Source organism: Euprymna scolopes, chromosome 15 (genome assembly GCF_053919585.1).
Source record: "Euprymna scolopes isolate OS-2025 chromosome 15, ASM5391958v1, whole genome shotgun sequence".
In the NCBI taxonomy this organism is placed as follows: domain Eukaryota; kingdom Metazoa; phylum Mollusca; class Cephalopoda; order Sepiida; family Sepiolidae; genus Euprymna; species Euprymna scolopes.
This window is the reverse complement of record NC_136496.1, coordinates 57951340-57976450: the sequence shown is the minus strand read 5'-3', so window position 1 is coordinate 57976450 and position 25111 is coordinate 57951340. Positions and strand designations below refer to the sequence as shown.

General features: G+C 33.6%; 1 pseudogene; it reads right to left on the bottom strand.

The window, feature by feature from the left end:
* Window positions 1-424: 424 nt before the first annotated feature.
* Window positions 425-541, bottom strand: LOC145294492 (5S ribosomal RNA; annotated as a pseudogene).
* Between the last annotated feature and the right edge of the window lie 24570 nt (window positions 542-25111).

Genomic DNA, 25111 nt, shown 5'->3' with positions numbered 1-25111 from the left:
TATGTGTATATATGTATGTATGCGTGTATGCCTATATATGTATGTATACCAATGATTATATTCAGTTTTATGTCTACTTGAGCGTGTAAATTCGCTGGCAGGAATAAAAAAGTCATTTTCGGACACATGGGCTTTCAGTGACTAAGGGAGTGACACTGGTTTGACAAGACGTTGCAATCATCATTATATATATATATATATAATTATTTATTATAATAATTATTTAATATCTATACACACCGGGGCTCCTTCAGACTTTGACAGACTATGGATACCCACGAAGGGGTTCCTTAGCGTGAAATTTTTGTGACAGGGGGTGCGCAATCTCCAACCACACCTCTCCTAAGTCGACATTGTTAAATACCAATGGCAATTGAATGTATGTACAGGACGACTGGAAACAAATGCCGAGATCAGCGGAGAGCACATACAGCGCCTAGAATTCCCAAATGGTTACCCATCTGGTACTAACCAGGCTCAACATTGCTTAACTTTGGTGAGCTGACGAGAACCGGTGTGTCAACGCGATTACGCTGTATATTAATTACTATAGACACTAGTGTTTAATCCTTTCGGGAATTATCAGTGCAGAGTATATATATATATATATATATATATATATATATATATATATATATATATATATATATATATATATATATTTATATATATGTTGTGGAGACGCTCACTAATTAACATAGGTGGGTGACTGAGATATATAAAGGTATCAATCACCAACACCGGGAGAGTTTTGCAACGACCACCAATTAGGCAAGACGCCTATGTTGCCTCCAGTACGACATGCAACAAAAATAGAGTACACCAAATGAGACTAAACGACAACGGGAAAAATAATTTACGAAAATATGTATCAGTAAATAGTTTCGACAAAGAAGTTAAATTCCAGCTTGACTCTGGATCGGATTTGTCCTTAATAAACGTCAACACTTGGAAAAAGCTGGATTGCACCCCAACATAAGAAAATATTAAAAACGATCCAAAAAAGAAATTCCCAGAAATATTTACTACTGGACTGGGAAGATGCAATAAATTTAAGGCTTCGTTCGAGCTAAAAAAAAAGGATGCTACACCGGTGTTTAAGAAAAAACGGAACGTAACGTTCGCCGGTTTAGACAAAATAAATAGCGAGCTAGACAGACTAAAAAAAACAGTCATCTTATTGAAAATCGAAACTAGTGTATGGGCAGCCCCTTCGGTGTACGTAAAAAAAAAGAGTCGGAACAAATTCGAGTCTGTGCAGACTTTTATACGGGCCTAAACGCTGAATTAAAAGACCACTACTACCCTTTACCAAGCTCTGAGGAGATATTTGCTAGACTAAATGGTGGCAAAATTTTTTCAAAAATAGATTTGTCCGACGCCTATTTACAAATATCGATGGAAGAAGAAGGCTCAAAGATATTGTGCATTAACACGCACAGAGGGTTGTTCAAATACAAACGTCTACCCTTCGGGATCAAAGTCGCGCCGGCGATTTTCAACAAGCAATGGATACAATGCTGAACGGAATAGATTGTGCTTGTGCATACCTGGATGACATAATCATCAGGAACGCGTCCATAAGTGGACACCAAGAGCATCTAAAAGAAGTATTCACAAGAATAAATGAATATGGATTCAAGGTGAAAGAAAACAAATGCGAATTTTGTTTAGACGAAATCAAATATTTAGGACAAATAATAAATAAAGACGGTCGACGCCCAGACCCGGAAAGATCGACATCAATTAAAAACATGCCGACACCAGATAACGTGACGACTCTACAGAGTTTCTTAGGTCTCGCAAACTACTACCAAGTATTTATCAAAAGAATGCACGACCTAAGAGCTCTGCTCAACGAGTTATTTAAGAAAGAAACACCATGGACATGGACAAAATGTCAAGACGCATTTGAGAAAATTAAAAAGACGCTGACGGCCGATCTATTTTTAACCTATTACGACCCAAAATTAGAAATAAATGTTGCGAGCGACGCGAGCTCGTATGGTATAGGAGTATGTATACAGCATATCCTGCCAAATGGATCGAAGAAAACTACAGCTCACGCCTCAAGGACACTACTTCAGGCAGAAAAGGCTTACTCTACAATAGAAAAAGAGGGCTTAAGCATTATTTTCGCGGTGACGAAATTCCACCGTTACCTGTACGGGAGACACTTTATACTGGAAACAGATCACAAGCCCCTAGTGTCAATCTTCGGCTCCAAGAAGGGCTTGCAAGTATATACCGCAAATCGCTTACTCCGTTGGGGTACGATCTAGCTAAATTATGACTTTCAAATAAAACATCTAGGTTCGAAAAAATAGGTCATGTGGATGGCCTGTCAAGGCTTATACCGAAAATGGAGGAAACCCTTGAAGAGTCAGTAATTGCAGCTATACGTTCCAATTATGAGGAAACAAACATGGTGGCGAATATAAAAATGAATTATCAGTCATGTTAACCGATATAAAAAGGAGGCTGAAAATGACGACGTCATCACAGACATGAAGAAAAAGAATAAGGGAAAATGATGAAAAAACGCAAAACATATCTTCCGTATGTAATGATGTTTTATTATATAGTGAAAGAATTCTTATCCCGAAAACCTTGCAGAAAAAGATCTTACGTGATTTTCATACACGACATCCGGGTATAAATAGGATGAAGGCACTTATGCGGAGTTACGTTTACTGGCGTAACATGGATGTAGATATTGTGCTAACAGTAAACAAGTATAAAGATTGTGCGTTAGCCGCAAAGGCACCACCGATAGTCCATAAATCTTGGAAAAAACTGACTATCCATGGTCACGCATTCATATAGACGTTGCTGGACCGACCGAACGACAATACTACCTAATCCTAGTAGATAGTTTTTCCAGATGGCCTGAAGTAAAGCGTTTCAAGGACTCGACGACAAAAAACGTAATAAGATTTCTGCATGAAATATTTGCACGTTTTAGTGTGCCAGACATTATAGCCACAGGGAACGGAATACACTTTACATCAAGTGATTTCAAGGACTTTTCTGACACTTTTCATGTAAAACATATAACTACCCCACCGTTCCACTCTGGCTCAAATAGGTTAGCGGAGAGGTTCGGAGACACGATAAAGCGTGCACTTAGAAAATCAATAGGGACGCCGACGGATAAAGCATTACAACAATTCGTGCAAATATACAGTATAACTAAGAACCTAAATACACCATCGAAATTATTGCCAGCAGAATTAATGTTTGCTAGAAAAATAAACACACCATTTGATAAATTAATACCAAAGCAAGCAATCGTCCATCAAACTACGCACACATCAGGTAAAAGGTGTAAACCTGATGGTCGTGTCTATTTTAAATGTATGAAAAATAATATTTCATATTGGGAGTTTGGTACGGTAGATAAACGAATCGGCGACTTGGTCTACATGATAAAAGGTCCAAAAAGGAATATACAAATGACATCAAAAATCAATTGAGAAAACGTCAGATAAAAGACAACGAACATGACAAACCTGATGAAAAGGAAAATCCAATTGAAATACTATACGAAGCGTTTGATATCAAACCACCACAAACCATGCCCGAACCGAGAAGATCCGGAAGGAAAAGAAAGTTTACAGAACCAATTATAATGAACCCCAAGAGAAAAAGATATTGAAATCTACACGACTTAAGATCTTGGGGGGGTATTGTGGAGACGGGCACTAATTAACATAGGTGGGTGAGTGAGATATATATATAGGTACCAATCACCAATACCGGGGGAGTTCTGCAACGACTCCAAATAGGCAAGACGCCTATGTTGCCTCCAGTAAGAAATGCAACAGGTTTCCTGCCGGAATATCTCCAACTGAAGGGATGTAAATATGTATATAACTTTTCTGCCTAATATATAATTGTTATACCTTTACTTTCCGTGTTCTTGTTAATTATTTGTGCAGATACAACAATATATATATAATGTGTGTGAATATATCGTGTAAGTGTGTGAGTATGTGTGTGTGTGTGTGTGTGTGTGTGTGTGTATGTGTGTATGGTCATCCCTATACTGACTCTTATATCATAAAATCAAGAGATTCTATCCTGGATAAGACCAAACTGCTTTGTTCGTAAATTGATTCTTTTGGAAACCAGAACGTGTTTCCATTATATACACAGAGAATCTATGGGGGTGCTTTTGCATATACTAGCAGGAAACCCCGACATATTTACCCTTCCCATTTTGTATTGTCATCGAAATCGGATAAATCGCAAATGTTTCAATCACATCGATGTATTGCTTGTTTTAATTGGGCACTCACCATAGTGCACCGGGATGAAACTTCACATATCTCCCGAAATTACTTACTCCACAACACATTGTAGTTTACATTGTATTGTAATGGATCAACGATTGCTTTTAGAAAATTACTTTCATATAACGGCTTATTTCAAAATTTAAAATGCAAAAGTGAATATCATGGTTCTGTATTGTTCTAAATCGAAAGATTCTTTTCACGCGCACTCCTGTCATATAAAACAAACCTACTGTATGTTTAGTATGCCAAGCCTTTCTACTTGTGCTGTGATAATGGCTTGTATTAAAGTTTAAAATGCAAAAGTTAAGCATCATGCTTCAATTGTGCTCTAAGCAGAAACATGCATTTCGAACGCGCCCCTGGCATATTAAAGAACCTATTGTTGGTTTTATATTTCAGACCGTTCTTTTAGTGTGGTAATAAAACTTCTCAAGTGAACGTTTGATGTTAGGTTGAATAAGACGCTAACTTTAGTCAAAATCGCCTGTTTCATTCATCAGATTTTTTCGATTATCGGTTATCGATACTTATCGAAGACATTCCAATACTAAACCGACCTAAGAACACTGCCAGGTACGTAAGGTATATTGTGTGAAATTTAAAAAAATCGACCCATTCGTTTAGGAGTCCACAGGGAAGGACCTCATGCACAAACATATACAATGTTTGTTTTATCTCATAGAATATATATATATATATATATATATATATATATATATATATATATATATATATATATATATATATATATATATGACGGGATACAAAACATTTTGAAATATTGTTTTACAAATATGCATATAACGATAATAAAAAAGCTCCACGTGTAAGGTAAGTTTAACCATATGAATGGAAATAATCGATAATACAAATATATATATATATATATATATATATATATATATATATATATATATGCTGGTTCTTATAAAGTTATTTATCAATTCAATAAATGATAAAATACACAGATGAAAAGGACGATTTATGAATGATTTTTATATCTAGGTTAAAGAGCATGCGTAACTTAATGTCTCAACCATGTATCCTTATTATTAATCTGATAAATACATTTCTATTCACGAGTATAGAGTTTTGTATTATCGATCATTTCACTTCATATGTATACATGTATATATATATAATAATATATATATTTATACATATATATATTATATATGCATAAATATATATATATATATATTATTTATATATATTATTATGTATGTATATGTATATATAAATATTTTATATATATGTGTGTATTATATATGTATAAATATATACATATTTTATATATATTTTATATATATATGTATAAATATGTATATATTATATATATTATATATATTATATATATATATATTATAATTGGTAAAATTCTTGCAAGACTGCTGCTCAATCGTTTATATAAACATTCAGAAGATGGCTTCCTTCCGAAAGTTAATGTGATTGTTGTATGAGCCATTGGACAGTTATCGTATTTGCTGCCTATCAACTACAGAAAAAATGTCAGGATCTACACAGCATTGGTCGATCTTATTAAGGCTTTGACACTGTTAACCGAGCAGATATTTTGAAGATAGTGACCAAATTTTGATGCCATAAAAAATCTATTTCAATGATCAAAATGTTCATGATGGTATGACTGCTAGTGTTAGTGTCATAAATGACTGAGAGGCTTCCGGTGACTTTCCAATCAACGGCGGTGTCAAACAACGTTTCGTACTGTCCTCAACGTTCTTCGTCCTGATGTCTCCGCAGTGTTAATTGAATCATCCAACACAAAATACCCCGTAGTAAGCATAAACTACCAGACAGATAGAAAATTGTTAACTTAAAACGACTTAGTGTTGTAACCAGGATTAAGACAACCACAATACGAGACCTTTTATTTGCTGATAATTGGACACCCGATGCCAACACTGAGCCAAACATGCAATATATTGTTAATTGTTTTTTTAAGGTACGCGAAAATTTCGGCCTTACTAGTAATCTAAAAAAGATAGAACTAATGTACCAGTTTGCTGCGAGGGAAAAAGTAGGTTGAGGCTCTGATCTAAATTCGCAGAACCAACTTAAATGCTGTGGACATTTACTTGGGTAGTATTTTCCAGGGGCAGTACACAATAACGATGAAGTCGATTGCAAGTGCCAAGGCTAGTGCTACTTTTGGATGTCTCAAAACCACTGTGTGAAAGCATAGAGAAATTCGACTGCAGACTTAGAGCTCGAATCGATCTCACAAGCCACCTACGTACCCAGAAAATAATTGCATGATCACGATCATCTTCGCAAGCAATGGATGAACAGCATATACATATATATACACTCCTATAAATTTGATTTTTTGTGTAATGATATCCATATTAAAAACAATTGTTTCTATAGATTGGTTCGTTTGTCCGTTCGTCTGCTCGCCAGTTCGTCCATTCGTCCATTCGCCCATTCATCTGTCTGCACTTTTCGCAAAACTACGCCTTAGAATATTTTGAAATTTTGAACAAACATTAAACATGATATGAGTAAAAAAGTAAGGGAACGGATTTTTTTCTTTGAGTGTACTAATAATTAAATTAGTTTACGAAAATTTAGTTAGAAGCATTTTTTTTTTACATTATTATAAGTTTTGATTGGTTTTAATTATTTTAAGTTTTGATTGCTTTAGATTATTGTAAGTTTTGACTGCTTTTAATTATTACAAGTGTTGCTTGCTTTGAGTTATTATAAATTTTGATTTTTTTTATTATTATAGGTTTTGATTGATTTTAATTATTATAAGTTTTGATTGCTTTGAGTTATTATAAGTTTTGATTGCATTTAATTATTATAAGTTTTGATTGCATTTAATTATTATAAGTTTTGATTGTTTTAATTATTATAAGTTTTGATTGTTTTAATTATTATAAGTTTTGATTGCTTTTAATTATCATAAGTTTTGATTGCTTTTAATTATTATAAGTCTTCATTGCTTTTAATAACTTTCGTCCGAAGCAATATCCCCAGAGAAAGTAATTGTATTGGGTCTATTTTTACTACAGAGCATGAAATATCAGCTTTTCTTACTTCCCGGTTACGTAATTGTGATATGTTTCTGTTATTGAAATAAGAATGTAAAAATATATTGTAGGAAATAATAAATAGAAATATGTTTAAAAGAATCTATAATTGCATTTTGGGTTGTCGACGTGGAAGTTATAACTAGGAATGACAACAAAAATGAAATATATTTGTATTCATAATCGGAATAATAGTCTGAAAAAATGTGTGTTCGTTAAAACGTAATCCGGTTATCCGAAACGAGTGAGTTGAATATGACTGGAATAAGAAAATTCCCTGAATCCGGATGTAGCAGTACATACACTGAATTTGCTTTCTATAAACAAACAATCCGGTTAGAATCAATAATTTCAAGTGTGTAAACATGTAGATATATTCTCTTTGGAAGGTTCCTTTGCCAGAATTAAATGAAAAAATGTAACTTAAATGCATAATTCCTTGAAATATCTATAGACACCAGATCTATTTTTTTTATCGGAACTGTTTAGCTATATAGTGGTCGGTGGTTTATCTATACTGATCAAATTTATATTAGAACAATTTTAAAATGGGGTTGCTATAAATTGCTTTTTAATTAGCGCGAGAAACTGCTAAGTGAATTCAAAATAAATTATTAATATAATTTCATTATATATATATACAGAGAGAGAGAGATAGAGAGAGAGATAGAGAGAGAGAGAGAGAGAGACACACACACACACATATAAAATTTATTTATCCTATGATGAAAAAGTTAGTGTATAATCATGTTCAATTTTCTAGGCCTTTGACGAAATAATTTATAGTGATAAGGGAAGGAAAGGAAGCAAATAGATTTGAGACAACCATCTCAGATTAACCTTGCCGCCTGAAATGAAATTGGAAGGAATCCACTTATCCGTAATAAAAACTTAACTTTATTAATTTTTCATTATGCTATCAAAAATTTTATTTTATATTTAACATTATTGACCTTGTTCATAAATTTTATATGACTATTTTCGCAATATATATTGATAAATTATGGTTACAAATCCTAGCGTAATCATTTTCATGAGTGTCATAACAGGGAAATTTAAACGCATTTAAATAAAGATTCATTAGGCATGACCAGGAGATTAGCAGAGAAAAAGTTAAGAGAGACTTAAAAACAATTTTATATAATACAAATGCAAATCTTAGCTCAAAACGAAAATTAGAATAGGGATCTCACAAGATAGAAACAGTAGAGTTTTGTTTTGTGTGATATAATTAAAAACCGAGCAAAGTGTAATAAGATAAATATTTGGCGCCAAAATGCTTTTTCACATTCGATGCCACTTCAAGACACAGAATAATCTCAGATTTACCCTATTTTACGCTAACCAAACTCGTCTCATTCTGCAAGATTGCATGCAGTAACATATTTGTCATTTATAAAATAATATTTTTATTCCATATTAATATCACTTATGACAATCTTCAGCTCAATTCCGTGTATTGTAAGAGTGATTGATATTATTCTATTTAGACCGGTCTATTCTGCATTCTGATTGGCACAATTCCATGTTGATTAGTATGCTCATTTGGTAGTGCAAATTCTATAGATAGAAATCCACAAATACCAATATTGAATTCGATTGTTCGCAGAAATAAATGTACCCAATTAAATAACAACTATAAACATATCGGGATATTCCGAGGAGAGCAAATGCATTGGTTTGTTATGTATTCAAACACGCGTGTCCTATTGACTTATATTTAAATTGCAATTACATTTGCATAGCTTTTAATTACATATAGGTTCAAATCTACACGCTAGCGTTGGACCAAATTGACATTTACATACTTTATGTGTTACATTACGATAAGAAAGTTAATATTCACAATAATATTACTATTGATACTATAAAGAATGTACAATTTACGACAATTAGCTTTATTGAGAAATGTCGGAATAAAAGCTTTCTGTTTGCCACACGTCATGGATGAGAAAACCTGCTACTGCATAATAATAATAATACTTTAACAGCAAATTAGTTATGAAAATAACCCGAACTGATTTTTGTTTAGAACCATTTTATACCGAAACAAACATGTACGGAATTCAAAATCGAACTCACATTTATCTTCCTGATCAACTAAGAAAATAGTTACTCTCTAACTTGTTATTCTAAAAATATTTCTCAAGTTGTTTCGGATGCATTAAGCTGACATAGTAACATTGTTAGTTAAATCGAATAAAAAGTTTTGCTGGAAATATGAGATGTTTGTAGGTTTTAACTATTCTCTGGAAGTATGGCTTGTTAGTCAGACGAAATTGAAATTGTATAAGCCAGCGCTACCTAAGGCAACCCTACTTCAAACACAAATGCGTATATATATACGCAAACACACATATATATATATGTGTTTGCGTATGTGCGTACATTCTACCTACATAAGCATTGAGAGACATGGTTAATGAAAAAAACGGCTCCAGTTATCGCAAAAAAAAAATTCTCTGTATATAATCAAACTCTACTGAATTAATAGTAGGGAGATAAATGCATATCTAATGTTTGTAGTTAGTCAGTTTGCAATCGAAACAACATACAACTGATCACAGGTGCAATGTTTTTGCGTTAGGGTTTCGGATCTCTGTGTGAATACGCATGCTGCATTTAGTCACACTGAAGAGTCCTGATACAACAAAACAGATGATTTTGGGTATATATATATATATATATATATATATATATATATATATATGTGTGTGTGTATGTATGTGTGTGTGTGAAAATAGTTACACACTTTTAGAAGACATTTATTTTGAAAAGACTTTTTTAAAGATATATTAGAAAACTTTAAATGTCATGAAATGATAAAACCATTTTTAATTTACTTTGTTGGTGTCGAATTTCGATATTTCGCTGTTTCTCCAGGAATTACCTCCTCCTTTATAAAGTGTGTTTATATTAAAACAAAAATGGTAAGCTAAAGGGGTAAACTTAAGGAGTAATTTACCCCATCCACCTTAAAAAAAAATAATCTGTATAATTGTAATATATACGACTACTATTTGTTTTCCTAAAGTATTCATGTGTAATCATATTTTTTTTTCAATTTTCACCCCAAACAAGGCACAGTGCCACTTTGAAGCAGGGGGCTACTATTAGGGAATTAATTAGCGGGGTCATTATGAAGGGAGAAGAGTAGAAAGATGTTTGTTAACATTACACTTGAACTTCTGCATATCATTGCAGTTGGGAAAGCAGAATCCCGGAAGGGAGTTCAAAAGACCCGCAGTTCTGGGGAAGAAACTATTGGAGTAAAAGGCTTTCTTGCACCTAGGGATCTCCACTGTAAAGGGATAAGACTTAGTAGCTTGTCGGGTTTGTCGGGGGTAGTTACGTCGGGGAGGTACATGTGTTTGCAGTTCGTCAGAGCATTCACCATAAAAGTATTTGTAGAACAGGCAGAGGGATGCAACGTCTCGTCGATGGGACAGAGGTTGAAGCCTAGATGACAGTTCAGGACCTATCAGGTTGGCGACTCTTTTTTGAACCCTGTCCAGGAACGAGAGACAAGCAGCAGATGCACCAGCCCAGATGTGACAACAGCACTCCATACATGGGCGAATGGTTGCCTTATAGAGGTATAGGATACTGGCAGGCGTAAGTAGTTTTCTAGCACGGTAGAGGGAGCCAACCTTCCTTGCAGCAGCCTTGGCAATGCTCTCAATGTATCTATTCCAGTTCATATTCCCTGTAAACGTTAGGCCGAGGAGTTTAAAAGAAGTACTTTCAGGCAATGTGTTCTTGGCCATTGCTATTGGTGGTAGAGAAGGTTTCTTGTAGTTATTGAAGGAAACAAGCTTAGTCTTAGCAGCATTGAATGTGATCAACCATTTTTGTCCCCATTCCACTACGGATTGGAGGTCATCCTCTAGTGTTTCTGCCATTTTCTTGGATATGTGTTCATTTGTTTTCCCCTCATATCTGTTATAGAGAGTGGTGTCATCGGCAAATATACCCATCTCCGAAACAATATTATCAGGGAGGTCGTTTATGAATATCAGGAATAATAGAGGTCCAAGGATAGACCCCTGAGGTACTCCCGCATTTATGTCATATTGTTTGGATGTATGTCCGTCGAGGACAACTTTGATTTTTCTATTACTTAAGAAGGATTTAATTACGCTATGAATTCTTCCAGTGATTCCACATGATCTCATTTTCCTTAGAAGACCATCGTGCCATACCTTGTCAAAAGCCTTAGATATATCAAGGGCCACCGCTCTACCCTCCCCTGTTTTATCCAATGAACGGTATATACGTTCAGAAACTACAGTTAAGATATCTGCTGTTGAACGGGCTTGCCTGAATCCATATTGTTTGTCAGTCAGGAGTTTAGCAGCTGTTAGGTGCTGGACTAGGGCTTGGTTAACTAAGGACTCAAATATTTTGGCGAAAAGCGGGAGGAGGCTAATGGGGCGATAATTTAGTGGGTCAGTTCTTTCACCAGAATTCTTGAAGACTGGTACCACAGAGGCGGTTTTCCAGCAGTCGGGAAAACAAGATTCGTTAAGGCATTTATTGTAAAGTTTGGACAGAACTGGAGCAACCTCGGCAGAGCATTTTTTTAATAGCACAGCCGGGATGAGATCTGGTCCACATGCTTTTGAGGTGTCTAGGTTTTTTATAATAGCATGTACCTGAGAAGGGGTGATTTTCAAATCGTCAAGTGTGGCGTCTGTTCGCAGAGGAAAATCAGGGAGTGAGTGGTGTACCGAGTTCTGTGTGGAGTTTGAGGCAAACCGACTGGCAAGCAGATTAGCCTTGTCAGTTGACGTGCAAGCAACCTCATGATTGTTTGTTAGTGGGGGAATAATTGACTGTCCATTATTAACTACGCTGTTGTAGATTTTCCAAAAATCCCGGGTTCCTAATTCCTGTGCTTCGATGCGCTTTCTGGTGGTTTCAGAGTAATCTGTCTTAGCTGTGTCTATCACTCTCTTACAATTATTTCTAGCTTCTATAAACTTCTGTTTATTTGAGCTGGACTTATGTCGGTTGAATCTGCGGAACGCATGCTGCCTTTGACAAATGGCAGCTGCACAAGCAGAAGTAAACCATTGGGGGGAGTGGGGCTTGCTATAGTATTTCCGTGCGGGAACATGTGCTTCAATAGCAGTTTTAAACCATTCAGTTGTCTCATTTGCACACTGTTCCGCTGGAAGAGTAAAGATATTTTGCCATGGGGCATCTCTGATGAGCTTTGTGGGTTATGTTGATTTTTGTATATGTATGCATTTATGTATCTGTATATCTGAACCGGTCTTTATACCTGTATGCGCGTCGTACAGATGTTCGTACACTTAATTCAAATATTTATATATCCATTTGTATGTATATCTACTTACTAACGTCTGACTGTTTTGTGGGAAATTTGTTGGTTTTAATATATGTATACTCATCCCCCCCTGGTGTTGGTTCGGACACATACCCAGTGAACTCATCAAGCCTAACATCTTAACTAACTAAACTTACAACCAACAACTAAACAATACCAATCACATTACACCCTCTATAAACTAACTACCCAAACTCGAGGATTTTCTCCCAACACTGCTTAATTTACCTTATTTAACACTAAATATACGAATCTAGAATTTTCCCTTACAGGTTTATCTACCCCTACCCTCCAACATATTACAAAAATGTTTTAAAAATAACATAATTTAAGTTCTTAAAATAAAACACTATATCACTTCCAGAAACGACTTTCAAATTGTAGAAATTACAAAAAGTTCTCAACCGTGTATTAAGCTCCTCGATAAAACCTTTAAAACTGATTTACATACGAGACTATGATAAACATATCAATATACAATAATACACATAGGTAAAAATTAAAAGAAATAAAAAAATTATAAAATAATAACGTATACACAAATGTAAAGGTAGATTAATGGTCTTAATAACAGATGGTATATGTAAATTATTATGTGCATATATGTGTATGTATGTATATTTATATATAGATATATATTACTATAGACATCTAAGCGTGCCGAAAGCTAAAACTACCATCATTTAATAAGCTTTAACAAACTTTAAATAAACTTATTAAAATACCAACCAGAATAAAATCAAAACACAAATTAATAATTGATTTAATTAAACCATAAAATATATATGGTAGATCCATAACCCTACTAAGACGAAAAAATGTCCGTAAGACAATATTTGGGTTTCTTCCATATGCATTTACGTACGTGTATATGTCTATCTTCGAATATATGGGCTTATAGTAGTTATTACTCGCTTTTGTGTATTTGTTCATGTATGTATACGGGCATAAGAAAACAAAATAAAAAAAGACAATATTACCACTATTCAATAAGCTTTAACATCAAAGTATAAATATATAGATTAAATATCCAACTTGTTAAAAGTAGAAAAAAGTTCAAAGTTAATTTCAAAACAATACACATGAACAAGAAGAAAATAAATAAATAATTAAATAAAAATAAATGAATAAATAAAAGATAAAAAAACTGAAATAAAAAACAACAAATTTTCATCAACTGACCCGTTGACCCAATTTAGTTACATTTGCCAATAGCTGAAACACCCCTAAATGACCTGAAATTGGATCCTCTCTATCGTGACGCCATGACAACTGTGCTACTTCAATTTTCAGGCCCTCTCTCCCCCACTGTCCACGCCCACTCTGTATTATTCTATTACCTCCTCCTTACTAATTCCTTAACCTTAAACTACCCTTTTCAACCCCATTCTTAATCCCCATTCTCTTAACAGAAACCGAATCCTCAGAATTAATATAAACTCATGAGAACTTTAATTTCGCCCATCGCCACTCATGGCGATTTTTCTCTCCTCAAAATTTGAAAAGGTGTTGAACCTTTTCAGTCTTTGTACCTTAATGTTTCTTGCCTAATGATATCTAATATGATTGAAACAGCCTGCACATCATAGCAGCATATTACTGTATTTACATTAAATTGATTTTTTTTATATAACTTGCTCTCTTATGATTGAGCACTATCAACGACCCTCGTTTAAATTCAGTTATTTTCAAGTTTTTGATATCTCCCAACAGACAAATTATATATATATATATATATATATATATATATATATATATATATATATATATATAATAGACTAATCGTGACTAGTTGGACCAGAATGTTATATTAGCTATGGAATTAATGTATGAGCGTGACACTTGCAGCGTAAAGAAAATAGTTTTTTGTGACATAACAGAAACATTTCTATGAAAGTATATTAAAATGAAAAAAAGAATATAGATAGATTTCTATGAGTCGTTCTGTTTATAATTGTTTATTTTTGAAGAAAAAAACTTACAGTCATTAAATTATTAGTAGTTTGCCATATTATAGGTAAATGTGCACTGAACAGATTGCATATAACTTAAAGTTACATTCAAATTTTGATATATCTTTTAAATGAAATTGTTAGTTGAGAGTACAGAATAGTTAAAAACACTCTCCCCATGTAAAGAATGGCTTTTTAAATAGAACATGAAAATAAAATGTAACTTTTTTCATTTATGTTAAACAAACATTCATGATACATGGGGCCAAATATTTAATTTATAAGTTAATAATAAGGTCAATAAAACTGATTGATCCAATTCGGAAATGAACAATGTAAAAAAAAAACAGAAAGTATTAATAATTGTTTATTTAAATAATTTAAACGCGAAAAAAAAACCAATTGAGACGCTGAAAACGTACACAGTAAAACAATATGTTTTATTGTCGCGTTGATTATTTATTTGTAACGCAAATTGAAAAAAACATATTTCTGAGGTTATTTATTTATGTTGATAGTGTAGAAGAAAATGTAGGAATGTTTATTAAAAATGGAGAATAACATTAAAAAATAGGAAAGCGGTGGGTAACTCGCCGTTGTAAAAATGATCTTATGGTTGTCACTGGGTTAACGTAGATTTATTTAAAAGAAAATTAAAATAACTTAAACGTAATACGGAAATGAACGATGTAAGAAATATGCAGAAAGTATTAACAATTGTTCGTGTGGATAATTTAAACGCGAAAAAAGTAAACGGTTGGGACGCTGAAAACGTACACAGTAAAACAATACGTTATTTATTTATTTGTTATAGATTGATTATTTATTCGTAACCTTCAAAGAAAGAAGCTTTGCTCATGGAATCTACGTTTGGATTTATGCACAGATAAAGAGTGGGGAAAATTATTGACAGTAGTTTCAGCCAGACGGGTGTTTCTCGTGAAAGATTACGAGGGGGAACGAGGGATTGGAGTTCAGACGTGCACTTGCCATGGAAATAACGACAAAACAAAGACAAGCTCGCAACGTCTCTTCTGTGGGAGAGAGGTTGCAGGTAAGAGAAAAGGGCATCCCCCACTAAACCACGAAGTCTATTTTGTACTCTGTCAAGGCAGGATAGGCTGTTTTTAGCAGTTCCTGCCCGAATGTGGCAGTAGTACTCCATCCTTGGACGTACTTTGCTTTTATACAGATAGAGAATTGCATCAGTAGTGAGATATCTTCTGGAGCGGTAGAAGGATCCCACCATTTTTCCAGCGTCCCTGGCAACAGATTTGATGTACGTGTTCCATTTCAGATCAGAAATAAAGGTCAAGCCCAGAAGCTTGTCAAAACATGGGGCCTCCCCAAGACGAGAGCCATCCATTTCAATTGATGTCAGATGGGGATCAGAGCGTTTATGATGTAAAGATAGACTCTTGGTTTTGGATGCATTAAAAGTGACCAGCCACCTCTTCCCCCATTGTACCACGCGCTCAAGATAAGACGAGAGAGAATTAAGGCCTTTGATGTTGCCATAGATGGTCGTATCATGAACATAGATGTCAACGAATGATTTAAGTATGTGTTTTGGGAGATCATTGATGTAGATCAGGAAGAAAGTTGGGCCCAAGATGGCACCCTGGGGGACTCCAGCATTAATACTGTGGGCCTCTGATTTCTGCCCATCAACCACTACTCTTATAAACCTATCAGAGAGAAATGATTTAATGATTGAGAAAACATTTCCAGTAATATCGTAGCTGGAAATCTTGTGAAGTAGGCCCTTATGCCATACCTTATCGAAGGTCGTCGATAGAGCAATTGCCCTGGAAAAGAGGCCTTTGTCAAGAGATTCACTAATCCCATGTGATAGTAGATCTTGCAGAGCGGAAACCATATTGCATGTCACTAAGAAGGTTGTTTCTGTTGAGGTGGTTGACTACTTCTTTATTTAATATGGATTCCAACAACTTACTGATGACACACAGGAGACTCATTGTTCTGTACTGAGAGGGAGATGACTTTTCACCTGAATTCTTAAATACAGAGCATACTGATGAGGTTTTCCAGGGTGTTGGAAAGCACTTCTCCTTAAGGCAACGTTTAAACAGTTTTGTAAGTATGGGGGCAAGTTCTTGTTGGAGCTTTTTCAGCACTATACCTGGAATGCCGTCAAGGCCAGTTACTTTACTGGAATCAAGGTTCTTGATTAGCTTGGCGACCCCACGCACATATATGTGTATGTTGGATAGCGTGTTGTCTGTTATAGGAGGACATACAGGGGGTTGATGGTCATTGTCGCATAGGGTAGAATTAGCTGCAAAGTTCTTGGCAAATAGTCTCGCCTTGTCTGATGCTGACGAGATGACTTCAGGTCCATTGATGATAGTTGGGATAGAATGCACGCTTCTGTTCAAGATCCTGTTTGCTATTTGCCAGAACTGGTGGGAACCAAACCGTTGCTCATCAGCTTTGGATTTAACAGAATGAGCATATAGCTCTCTTGCATGTTTTATTACTCTTTTACAGTGGCTGTTGGCAGTCCTGAAAGTAGCTTTAGTCTCCGTACATCTATTACGTTGGTAGCTATGGAAAAAGTGATTTCTGTGCGCGATGGCAGCAGTACATTCAGGAAGAACCATGGCTGCCTGTTAGGTTTTTGTTGGAATTTTTGGGATGGTATGAATCGGCCTATGCCTACAATTAACCATTCGGTCAGGTCTGATACTATAGAGGACACATCTTTTTTAAACATGGAATGCAGAGATAGGTCAGATATGAATGTACGGAAGCTATCCCAGTCAGCCATAGAGTATCGATATACAGTACGGTGGAGAGGTAAGTCTGAAGACTTATTCATTTCATTTTTTCTTAACTGAGATAATGGAGTGGTCAGAGGATCCCAGAAAAGGTCTAGAAAGCTTGTATATTGACCGGGTTTATCGGGCACACGGGTGGGTTTGTGAACAATCTGAGTGAGGTCATAGGCAATGGCAAAATCATGACAAAACCTCCCCTCGTCATTGCTTTTATTTGAGTGGGTCAGCCATTCCACATTGTGGACATTAAAGTCACCGCAAATGTGAATGTTAGCCGAAGGATAAGCAGACAGGATGCGGTCAATTTTCTCAGATATGCTCTTGTTGTGGGGGCGATAGACGGCAAATATAAATGCAGTAGATTTACATCAGATCTACATCTGCGTTTCATGTTTAAAAATGATGTGTCCTCTATAATATCAGACCTGACGGAATGAATATATATATATATATATATATATATATATATATATATATGTATAGCACAGGAATACTTTGATATGTTTCAACTTAAATTGGGATGGTATAATAAAATTGTGGGGTCTGCGTTCGCGCCTTTACTCCATGGAAATATGGCACAAACTTTAACAAAGACTTTTCATTTCTCTTTGCGTAAGTATACTTTGTTTCAGTTTGAAGGAATATGGTATAATAAAATTATTGAGTGTTCGTTTGCGCCTGACCTCCATAAAATGTAAATATGTTGCAAAGTTATACAAGGTATTTTAAAAGGGGCGAGGGTCCACAATAACACCTTAACTTTAATCTTAATTCACCTTAGCTTTTTTTTTTTTTAAGTGAATCATAGTGTGTGGAATAAATTTACCTCATAAATTCACGTTCTTATTAAAGTGAAAGCCCCCCCCCCCAAATCGAAACGTTAGACCATTCTCGACACAAATTTTGCATAACTCTGTTTTTTTCCTTCTCCACTTGCACGTGGCACTCTTTTGAAAATAGATAAATAGATAAATAGTAACACATAAGAACGTTACTTGTTATCGTGTCTAAAGAAGGAAAAAATTCTGCTCACGTGATTACTTGTCTTTTTAAAAATATTTACATAACCTTTTTATTTTATTTATATATCTGTTTAAGCTTTTTTTGTCAGTGTACTAGAAGGAATTCAGTTGATTACAACCCTTTCTGCAATAGTACAACCCTGAATCCGACGGCGCAATACTACACCGTTCAATACTGTAAAACGGAAACGAGGCTGTTCTGCTTGAACAGGGTACCATTTTCTTCATTTATATATTATTTAGATATTTATATCGATTCTTTGCTTAAAAAAAAACTAAAGTAATTATGTGTTTACTTTTTTAATATCCCATTTTGCTGTTTCGGATTATTTTACTAAAGTAAGTAAAGCCTCATTTTTTTTCAAAACTGTTTTTGTTTCTTTGTTTTTCGATATATCATCGATAATATTTAGTAAGAGTGTTTAGCAGAAAAGCCAACAAACGACTACCCGAAAAAAAATATACAAGAAATAAATGTTACTAGAGTTAATAAAAGTTCAGTTCATGTTTTTTTTTTGTTTTTAAATAGTTTTTAATGCTCTTTACTTGAAATAATTTTAGCGAACCGAAATTTAAACGAAATTTGAGGCTATAACTACTTAAATGAATTTTTATATAAACTACACATGCCATAATCGAATATTCCTCAAACACAAAATAACGGAAAGATTAAAATATGTTTATAGATATTCCTTACGTTGACGGAACTCTCTTAAATTGTTAACAAGGAATGCTCAGGTGCCCCCTTCAAATTGAAAACGGGGCTCTCCATTTCAAAGTCGCTGCCATTTTGATTTTTTTAAACCGGTTCGTGAATTAAAAAAAAAAATTACAAACTACTTAAAAATAAAACTCAATGAACTTTTCTACCATAAAAGTAACTTTTATTAACTATGATAACATTTATTTCTTGTATATTTATATTATTATATATATAACATTTTCTCTTTGTTTTCTCTTTGTAAGGAAACATCATTTTGTTGGTCACTCTTGCCTACGAATGGAAACAAAGTTGATATAAAAAATATATTTTCGCGAAAAATTATCTTTACTTTCATATTTTGCTTAGAGTAAAATTTTTGAGTATCAAAATCTCTTTACAACCCCCGCCTTTTCATAACCTATCATACTTTCATCAATTACAGCCCATTTTCTATAGGCTGTTTTTGAACCCAGTCAACGACGGGTACTTCTGCTAGTATATATATATATATATATATACACGTATATATAAAAGCATATCATAGAACACGTATGCACATACAAATATATACAGAAGTACGCGGAAACATATATACCAATAAATGCACACAAATGTACACACCCATATATACATATACACAGAGGCACGTGTATACACATATATATATACATACATATATACACATATATACATATACGTACATACCCACACATACCCATATATATATGCACACGTATACACATACTTACATACACATACGCACAGACATATATCTCCAGTAGGATATTCATGCATATATACATGTATACAAACACACACATGTTCACAATTCGTAAATTTTCATCATTTTTTTCTGCACAGAGGAATTTAATAACGCATCTTTGCTTCTGACCCTCGTCTATTACAGAGGTTTCTTTTTAACCCCGTAAATATCTGCAACAGAGATTTAACCTTTAAAGCGATGAGTGCATGAGTTCCAGAATAATAAAAATGCAATTTGCCATCCTCTCTGACCAAAATAACAATAGGAGGGCGTTAATTGTGGAACGAATATCGTATATGAATAAAAGCTATTGATTGAAGCTTAAAGTTTTGAATAATGGTTCAATTTCTTGGGGATGACTCTAATTTTTTTTCGTATTCATTTATTCATACTTTTCTTATTTTATTTGCTCTTGATATTGTGTCGGGCGCTCATTCACATGTTCTATCACCAGGAATTGAAGATGCGGAAGATTTTTGCGAACTTTGTCTCAAGGGTGCTTCATCTAGTCAAAGACTATTTCACAAAGATGGGCATCAAAACAGTCCCTCACACCCTATAGTCCAAACATTGCTCCCTATGAGTTTTGATTAATCCCTATGCTGAATGAAAAGTATAGAGACTTTGCTTATGAGACAATTGAAGAGATGAAAGAGGCTATGATGAGGGTCAAGAGAACTTCCATGAGGACTTTCAGAATTTGTTGGGTTGAACGGTACAACAAGTGCATTACAAGCGAAAGAGATTATTTCGAAGGAGACTAGAGTTTCATGTTTGTATTATCAATAACAGTGCCTATACGAATAAGTTTGGAAACTTATTGAAAGCACCTCGTAAAAAATGAGTGGCACAGATAAAAAGATTCATCAGTAATAACTAAAATAATCGCTACTTACTTGGGTAGGATCCCAAAATATGTAACATTCCTTATATATTTGTATTTATCTGTGTATATCTACTTTAGAAAGGATGGTTCCAATTCGAGAGTTATACGAAGGTATTACTTTGCTATTATTACTCCCAAATTCACCCAGACTGTGAGTGGCAGTAACTGCCATGCTCCTATTTACAGATACTATATGCCAACAAGGCACATTCATGTGCAAATGTATAAACATAATAAACAGCACTACTGCGGCATGACTATGGCTGCTAAGAGTGCTATAATCTGGATTTTTAATTACTTTTATTGCGAAAAGGTGTCTTGTTTTGTGTATGTGTTACAGAAAGTTAATTTAAGTCTCTGATTCTCCTCTAAACATAAGAGCGCTCAATTAAATAGGTTCAACGACGATCAACCAAACTAGTTGAATGATTTATAAATCCTCGATTTCAGTATTGCGAAGTCAAATGTTACGCCATTTACTCTGAAAGGGAATTACGGCGTCTGTTCGAGTAAGATTTGACAGCAAATAGACGTGTGACACGACGGTTCTCTCTGTTCTAATACGGGGGCTATAGAGACTGAAAGCTAAATTAGTTTAATAACAGTGGCAAAATGTTTACATTTTTTTCTTACATATCTCTAAGTCTTTTTAACAATTATAACACAAACTTACATTACACACAAACACAGACGACACACACTATTTTCAATTGAGAGAACAAGACATATCTAACGTACGAGTGTACATATTTCGTAGTATAAACGTATGACAACTAAGCAAAATTATTTGATTTGATTTTTATTTCGTTTTTTTATGGATTACATAACTCTTAAACACAGTATTGTATATATACACTAGGAATCAGTTATCGCCCTAATAATGATGTTATTGGAAATGGCGTTCTGAATTGTTCAGTTCTACAATTGCGAAAACTTGAGAAAAGACAAAATCCTTTTTTTTGTGAAGTAGAATTTGAGTTGTTTCTTCCGATGGCAGATTTGCTTTGAACATATTTGTGATGGCTATTTTTTTAGATCAGTGTATCAGATAGCATCAACATCTAGTAAAAAGTCTGAATTAAAATTAAATTATCCCCAAACAAGTTCATTTTTCATTTAATAAAACAATAAACTAAGCAGAAATACAACCATGAATAATTATTTCAATTGAATTAAATGCTTCAATGCAACTATATTTTACTGAAATGCTTTAATTTGGTAATAAAACTATTTTTATTTATTGATCTGTTCTTTTGATTGATGTTTTTTCTAATACTTTACATTATTATTCATCTTGTTCTTCTTTTTATCATACTTCACCGCATACGTCTGCTTCTATGTATTATTAATATTAGTGATAATCGTAGTAATGCTACTAGTGCAGTCTTTGTTCTAGGGATTAAAGCTGTGGCTGGTAATCTTGTTAATTTCTTTTATTTTAGCATCTTATGTTTCCTTCTGACAATTTCCAATATTGTTCTGTTCTTCTACACCAGATTAAGATGTAATTGTATTTTTTTTCAGTAAATTTATTTGTATCATTTTTTATGGATGTGACATTCTAATCGATTCTATGCCTGTATTTTTAATGCAGCAAACTACAAAATAACTGTTGTGTTAATAATTGGGCCAGGATTTGTGCTATTCAATGTTTGACTTTGAAATCTCGTCCTTCAAATTTTCTTCTTTCTTTTGACTCTGATAATTGAATAAAACTATTTTTATTGTTTCTAGCATTTCTCTTGCTGATATTGTCAAATCTTAATCCAAGATTCCTAAATATTTGATATTTGAGTAGTGTCATAGAAGATAATTATCTTGTGAGTAAGGCCGATTGAATTTGAAATAAACGAAAGCTTCATTTTGAAATGTTAAGAGTACAAGAACCTTAAAAAACATGTGCTGATACATGATGGAATATTATTTTTCAATAGCTAACTGTTATCAATGCTTAGTATTGTATTTATAAATTAAGTCATTTAAACCATCTACAAATTCTCAATGAACACATTATATTATTAGCTTTGTCGTTTTCGTTGTAAAGGGAATACAACTGTGGCTGGTAGTATGATTTCTTTTTGGTTATTTTACTTCTTTTATAGCATTATTTTAACTACGAATGCAATTAAGCAATTAATAAACGAATATCATCATACCGGAACATATGGACTTCATGTTGCTTTATGTAATTTTTTTAATTAATTGTTAACTATCATAAATAAACCTGAGTACAGTAATATTAGAGTAAATATTGAATTAAGTTTACAACTTTGAAGTAATTGTAAGTGCGTATGTATAAAATCAAAACAATTATAAAGAATAGACAGTAATATCGGATCTTTTATGCCGCTGCATCTAGTCATTTGGTGTCTATGCCAAAATAACCTTCATCGTTATTATACGCGGGATCGTATTTCAAAATGGTCGCCATAAATTATTTTAGATTACGATTATGATGTGCATTTTTTGTCTATTTAATCAATGAATGTAAATGTACTCTATAAATCTTAATTGCAAATTAGTTTATCCATAATCCGCTGAAAGCTGGTAACATCATTGATTACCCCGAGTAATATTCTTTTTAAACTGGAAAAGATAACCACTTGCGCCGAGTCAATATATATATATATATATATATATATATATATATATATATATATATTTGATAACAACTTTGTAATCAGTACTTTTAAGGATGAGAGTCTGTACAATTTATGTTAGGCCACTTCGGGAATAATTTTTGTCTATCGATTTTAACTGATATACTTCTAGTATAGTAACCCTGTATACGGTTTAAGATTTCTCAATTACTTGATAATATTTGTGGTTCTAGGAAAATTTTAATTATGTGTCTAACTTAAAAAAAAAAATCCTTCGTCTTGCATGCTTGTAATTTCAGATTTTATAAAATATCCATGTCCAATTGTATACGCTTCGATTTCAATCGATATAATAAAATGGGAAATAAATATTTAGAAACGTTTTTACAACATTTAGATTTTTCGGACCTCTCTCATTTGTGTAATATAGAATCTCTGCTCGAACAATAAAAAGAGGGAATATACGGCATATGGATGAGCGTTGGTAAACAACGTTAACAGGTTTGTAATGTACAAGTTAATTTTGTTTGAGAAAGAGTCACAAGGAAATAACAATGGGAGCTATACAAATGAAAGTTGAAGACAACGAAAATTCGTTCCGTTCAAAGCAACACTTAACGAATCATACTGTAGATAGAACAAAGACAAGTGCCGAATACATTTTAATGATCAACTACTGATATAGACTTTTATAATGCTAATATTTTTCATTGAAATTTATTTACAGAAATGTTATTCTAATAGAAGGTAACCGTAAATAACTTAGGTTTCTGTAAATTACGTATAACGCATTTACCTATTTACATTGTTTCATGCAACTTGTATTTTTTCATATGATTTTAATTTATATAAATTTATTTTATTGCGGACTATTATTCTCATCTACATTGGTTGTTGTTTTATGACGTTTCGGCCAACTATTCCTCTGGCCTTCGTCAGGTGGTAACCACGACGGATAGGAACTTCGAATCTCCTAACTGCATTCTCAGCAATCACTGCCATCCATAGTTGTTGTCGTCTCACCACGTTTTGGCCGAAACGTCGTGAAACAACAACTAATAAAGATGATAATAATAGTCCGCAATAAAATAAATTAATATAAATAATACTCATCTCAATAATGAATTCCAATTAAAATAATATATGATTTTAATTTGTTCGGCATTTTAACATTTATAATGTTACCTGAGTAATATGACACACAACAATAATATGTCGCCCAAATAGTAAAAAGTGGTTTACAAATCAATATGAGTCTAACGGTAATATAGCAGGCAAAGCCTTACATTCACGAAAAATGACTTTAGTCAACTACAAAGTCCCCAGTAAGACCACTACACTTCTTGTGGACATAATAATTTGTACTTACAACACCAAATAATCTTTTAACAAGCAAGAACTATAATAAAAATAAGCGAAATGACACCTGAGTTGGATTAATCCAAATGCTTATATCTCTTCGATGTATGAGAATTCTAAACAATATAGGCAGCCTATATCAAGATCCCACATGTTTCACCAGGGCAAATTTCTAGGTTCAATGATTTTTTTTAGATATTTGGAAACTATTTTTTTATGAAACTTACCTGCAAAGTAGATTCCATCCAATCTGCTTATGCTTACAGATAGTCAAGCGTCATTTCCTGAATTTTAAACATCATGTGAAGGTAAGAAAAT